The sequence below is a fragment of the Elephantulus edwardii genome, unplaced genomic scaffold (assembly GCF_000299155.1).
Source record: "Elephantulus edwardii isolate Elephantulus edwardi_28Jun2011 unplaced genomic scaffold, EleEdw1.0 scaffold00085, whole genome shotgun sequence".
Taxonomy (NCBI): Eukaryota; Metazoa; Chordata; class Mammalia; order Macroscelidea; family Macroscelididae; genus Elephantulus; species Elephantulus edwardii.
In genome coordinates, this window is record NW_006399835.1 from 1,999,830 (window position 1) to 2,006,147 (window position 6,318).

General features: G+C 40.1%; 1 protein-coding gene and 1 pseudogene across 2 annotated transcripts in view; one reads left to right on the forward strand and one right to left on the reverse strand.

Annotated features, from left to right (window-relative positions):
* BBX (bobby sox homolog (Drosophila)) overlaps window positions 1-6,318 on the reverse strand; it is a 341,982-nt gene that overhangs the window by 107,526 nt on the left and 228,138 nt on the right. The window lies entirely within an intron of this gene.
* Window positions 5,633-6,318, forward strand: part of LOC102859714 — a 1,804-nt pseudogene continuing 1,118 nt past the window's right edge.

Here is a 6,318-nt window from a genome sequence, read left to right on the forward strand (position 1 = left end):
TCAAAATGTACAATCCCATGATTAATCCTCCCTGCCCTGCACATCCTCATCCCTCAGCTTCCACCCTCTCCCACCCCCTTGGATCCTTATGCTCATTCTACAGTAATGGTTTTATACAATATTTATCTTTACGGGACTGAGTTAGTTCACTCAGCATAATGCTCTCCAGTCTCACCTAAGTTAGGTAACTATTTACAAAATCATTGCTCCTGCATGCTGAATAGTATTCCACAAAACTGGAAAGGGCAAACACCAGGGATGTATCCTGTCCCCATACCTCTTCAACGTGTATGTAGAACAGATTATCCAGGAGGCTGTGCTCTATGAGGAGAAATGTGGGGTCAAGATTGGTGGAAGATCTATCAACAATCTGAGTTATGCAAATGACACATCTCTGCTTGCTGAAACTGAGGAGGACCTGAAGTGCTTCCAAGGACTGCATCCTCCAATATGGATTGAGGCTCAATGTCAAGAAGACAAAGATTCTCACCACTGGGCCAATTGGCAGCATCAGAATGGATGGTGAAGAGATTGAGATTGTTCACAGCTTTAGTTTGCTTGGCTCCACAGTCAACACTCTCGGCACCAGTAACCAAGAAATTAAAAGACGTATTGTGATGGGAAAGTCTGCTATGAGCGACCTCTCTAAAGTACTCAAGAGAAACGGTGTGTCTCTGGAGACTAAGGTGCACGTGATATAGGCCATTGTCTTTGCTATCACTTGTTATGCATTACATGAAGCTTCTTAGTCAAGAACTGACTCAAAGCCATTTTTTTAAAATGGAGTCAAGGATTCTGAGGCTCCGTCTAAAACACTTTGGACATGTTGTAAGGTGGGACCGGTCCTTGGAGAGGGACATCATGCTTGGTAGGGTGGAGGGACAGTGCAGGAGGAGAAGGCCCTTTATGAGGTGGATTGATTCAGTGACTGGGGTAATCAGGATGGGAATGTCAGAGACAGTGCGATTGGCACTGGACAGAGTTTAGGGCTGTTGTACACAGGGTCGCTATGAGTCACAAGCGACTCGATGGCACATAACAACAACATTCATTTGTGGTTGAAAATTTGGGCTGTTTCAATGTTCTTGCAATGGTGAATAATGCTGCTATGAACATGGGTGTACAAATCTCCATTTATGCCTCAGTTCTCATTTTTGGGGGTATATTCCAAGTAGTGGAATACCTGGGTCATATGGAATTTCCTTTTTGAGGGAGTATCAAACTGCTTTCCAGAATGGTTCAATCTGAAGAGAATAAAATAGATGCATGGGACCTTGTAAAGATTAAATCCATGTGTGTATCAAAAACTTTTACCAACAGGGTGAAAAGAAAACTTATAGACTGAGAACAAGCATTTGGTAATACCATCTCAGAAAAGAGTCTTTTTTTTTTTAAGAGTCTTATAACAAAAGTTTACAGAATACTCCTGGGCCTCAATAAGAAAAAGACTGATAATCCAATTATAAAATGAGCAAAAGACATGGGAAGAATGTTCAAAGAGAAAGATATTTAAATGGCAAGCAGACACAGGAAGAAAAGCTCCAAATCTCTGGAAATAAGAGATACAAATCAAAACTACAATGAGGTACCATCTCCAGTAAGAGAGGCAAAGTTTAACAGGGCAACATGTAATAAATGTTTGGGAGGATAGAACTCTTAAACCATGTTGGTGGGATTATAAAATGGTACATCCATATTAATGTTTCCTGGATCACTCAATATTCTGAACGTAGCATCATTAAGTACTGCAATGATTGACTTGAATTTGTTCTTTAGTTCCTTCAGCTTGATAATGCTGAGTAAGTTTGGCCCTTTTGATTTTTGGACTCCCAGCTCCTTCTATTTCTTTGTAATATTGTGCTTTGCCTTTTTGAGCTGTCCTTTGAAATCTTTTATTGTGCTCCTTAACTTCTTGATTTCTTCCCTTTGCTTTGGCTTCTCAATGCTCTAAAGCAATATTCAGTCACTTCTAACATTTTGGTCTTTTCTTCTTACTCCAGTTTTGTAATGACCTTTTGCATTCTTTGTGGTTCAAAATCATGAAAGGAGTGTATCAGTGATGTATCCTGTCTCCATATCTTTTCAATCTTTATGCAGTCCAGATTGGAGGAAGACTCATCAACAACCTGTGTTTTGCAGATGACACAACCTTCCTTGCTGAAACTGAGGAGCACCTGAAGCACTTGCTGCAGAAGGTCAAGGACTGTAGTCTTCACTTAGGATTGAAGCTCAAAGATTCTCACCATTGATCCAAATGGACAGAGAAACAACTAAGGTTCCCAATTACAGTCTGCTCGACATGACAATCAACACCCTAAACACCAGGAGTTAGGAAATCAAAAGACGAACTTCACTTGGCAATTCTGTTGTAAGGAACCTCTCCAGAGTACTAAGAAGAGACTAAGGTGTGCCTGATCCAGGCCATGGTCTTTGCAATTACTTGTTATGCATCAGAAGGCAGGACAATGACTAAGAATGACAAGAAAAAATGATGCCTTTTAGTTGTGGTGCTGGAGAAGAGTCTTGAACATAGCATTGTTGCTGACTCCAAAAAAAAAAAACCCCAACCACAAATAGGTCTGCTTCGGAGAGGGTGAAACCAAGGTTCTCCTTGGAGGCTAGGATTTTGAAGCTCATGCTCAGAAGGATGAGGGACAGTACAGGAAAGAAAGACTCCAGATGAGATGGATTGATACAGTAACTGGGGCAACAGGGGTAGCTATTGTACTTAGGATCGCCAGAATTCACAGGTGGCTCGACAGCACATAACAACAATAATTTATGCTTCTCACAATGTTAATGAAATATAGAAAATAGCTTACAAGTTTGTTAAGTTTTCTTATCTGAATGTGAAATAACAATTTTAGCTGTGAAGAGAGTCTTAGATGCTTTACACAGAGAATGAAAACCCTGAAGAGACACAGGAATGAGGGAACGTGGGATCTACGGAAATAAAACATATAAAATATTACTATGGGGAAACGACAACATTTTTAACAAATGGTGCTGGCAAAATTGGAAAGCTATCTGCAGAAGACTCAAGCAAGATCCACACTTCAGTCTATATACAAAAACCAACTCAAGGTGGATCACGGACCTAGGACTAACACCAAGGACTATAACCTTCATTAAAGAAAAGATTGGAAGAACTCTAGTAGTCCTAATCCACAACATAAAAACAGTCTTCCAAGTATCCTGAAAAATCTATAGACAGGAGAAGATAAAATAGATGAATGGGACCTTCTAAGAATCAAATCACAATGCACAAAAAAACCCCTTCTCCAACATGGTTAAAAGGGCAGCCACAGACTGGGAAAAGTATTTGGTAATGACATGTCAGATAAGGGAAAACAAGGAACTCATGCAGTATTATTCAAAATGGGTGACCCTGGAGGACATTATGCTGAGTGAAATATCTCAGTCACAGAGGGACAGATGCTGCATGGTGCCACTGTTGAAGAAGGGGACTGACACTGGGGTTGGGGTAAGACTGAGAAACACTGGATAAATGTGTACTGTATTCAAACAGATGAGGGAGAGAACAAATTAAAAGCGATATATGATAGGGTATTATGGTTATCACTGGAGTCCAGAGTAAAGGTTGCGTACTGGAGTGTACTTGGAGCAGGGGGAGGGGGCAGGGGACTGTATACCAATGAGGGAATTTTTCTTTTTTCTTTTCAAAGAGGACAGTGGACTGGAGGGGAGGGGTGAGTAGGGAGAAAAGTACAACAACGAATGAATGGAAATGCAAAATCTCTGTAAATGTTCATTAAAATTAATTAAATAAAAAAGAAGGATTACAATATGTCCAAAGAAATTACTTGACTTTAAAAGACAGACACATATTTTACATTACAAACAATCAGTAAATTTTGCAAGGAATTATTTGAATCCTTTGGATAGTAAGGTCTAAGGCAGATGTACCTTCTCCATTTTGGCAAAAGGCCATTATACAAGAGCAGGAGAGTAGAGGACGGAAGTAGAAAAATGGCAGGAATCTATACATGTTAAAATATAAAGTTAAAACTTTTTCATTAAAGTTTAAAAATTACCATTTAGATAAGAAGACTCAACAATGCTATTTGATTTGAATTCTTGCTACAAGTTTTTAAAGAAAATGAATTGAAACTTTTATGTGACAGAATAGTAAATTGGGTTTATAGTTTTCCCAGAATAAAAAGTATTTTCAAAAGTTGTACTTTAACCTGCAAAACATTCACAATAGTTTACGCTATGCCATTCCAATAGAAAATATATACACGAAGATGGTGGTTGTTAGTTGCTTGAGTTGAGTACTACTCTATGAACAGATCTGAAACTTCTCCAATCCTATGGCATCCGCAATCTCTGACACACTCAAGCTCACTGCTGTAGTCACTGTTACTTTCAGCAAGCACGGCTGTGTTCATTTACATATTAAAGGTTATTGATGAGTCTTCTAATTCCAATGCTACATGTTTCTTCATAGAGTCCAGCTTCTCAAATAATTTGGTCAGCATACAGGCTGAATAGGTATGGAGAAAGAATACAATCTTGCTAAATAGCATTCGTAATTTAAATCATGTAGTGTTTTCTTTATAGCTCTGGTAGCCTAGTGGCAAGAACCTGTGCTGTAATCCCCAAGACACATGGTTTGAGGTCACCAGCTGCTTCACAGGAGAAGGATGGGCAATATCCTCCCATGCAATTACTGCCCCTGAAAACTTGCTGGACGGTCAGCTTTGGGTCAGTTACGACTCTACAGCACACAACAACAGTGCTCCTTTGCTGTGTTTGCACAACAGCCTCATGGTCTAGGTACACTTTTCTCATCATCACAATTCTGGGATTCCCATTCCTCTCAATGTTACCCTTAATTTGTTATGATACACACAGTAAAATGATTTTGCACCATCAATAAAACACAAACAGATACTCTTCTGGTATTCTTTGCTTTCAGCCAGGATCCACCTGCCATCAATAATGGTATCACTGGGATCATGTCCTCTTCTAAATCCAGCATAAATGTCTGGCTGTTTTGTAATTGTACTGTTCTACCTGTTTTTGAATGATCGTCAGCAGTGTTCTGCTTGCATGGGATTATAATAATGTTGTGTGATAATCCCCCCAATATTCTAGATCATCATTTAGGAAAGGGAACAAATATGGATCTCTTCCAGTCAGTCAGCTAGGCAGGCAACTGTTCTCCAAATTTCCTGGTAAGCACGTCCAGGACTTCACCTGTCATTCAAAACATTGTCTACTGGTATCCCATACATTTCTGGGGTTTTATTTTTTGCCAACATCTTCAGTGAAGCTTCAACTTCTTCTTTCATTACCATTAGGTTCTTCATGAGATGGTACTATTGAAAATATTTCCATGACAGCCAGTTCTTGGTACAGTAATTGCGTATTCCCTCCATCATCTTTTGATGTTTCCTGTATCATTCAAGATTTTGTCCATAACATCTTTAAGTACTGAAACTCAGACATGAATTTGTTTTCCAGTTATTTCAGCTTGAGGAATTCCAAGTAACTTCTAGTCTTTTTATTCTTCAATTCTAGGTGTCTGAATGTCCTATTGTAATAGTTGGTTTTGTCTGACTGAGCTGCCTTTGAAAGTTTCTGTTCAGCTCTTTAACTTCAACATCTCTATGGAGATCATCCTTCATTTGCTGAGCCGAAGTTCCCTACGGAATGCTTCTTTCTCACCCTGCACGCCCACCACCTCTCGATTCTGCCGAGCTGCCGCCGTTACATCCGCAGACTTCGGGCCATCAGGGAGCTCAACAGAACTGTAGAAGAGTTGAAAAATAAAGAAAGCCAATGGAAAGATTCCCCGCTGGCAACTAGACACCGTGAAAGGCTGAAACGCTGCAAAACTCAGCTTAAGAAACTGGTACGGTGCAAGGCCTGTGCTGACGCTGGCTTACTTGACGAGTTTCCTGAGAAGATGTCTGAATTTCTATGGCCTTCTCATTCAGCTGCTGCTCCGCATCCTGGACCCTGCCTACCCCGATGTAACACTGCCTTTAAATTCAGATGTCCCCAAGGTATTTGCAGCTTTGCCTGAGTTTTATGTAGATGATGTTGCTGAATTTTTATTTTTTATTGTACAATACTCTCCTCAGGTGCTTTATGAGCCCTGCACTCAGGATATTGTGATGCTCCTCGTTGTGATGTTGTGCAATCAGAACTACATCCGAAATCCATATCTGGTGGCCAAACTGGTGGAAGTCATGTTTATGACCAATCCTGCTGTTCAGCCACGAACTCAGAGGTTTTTCGAAATGATTGAGAACCACCCTCTATCTACCAAGTTGTTGGTACCGTCCC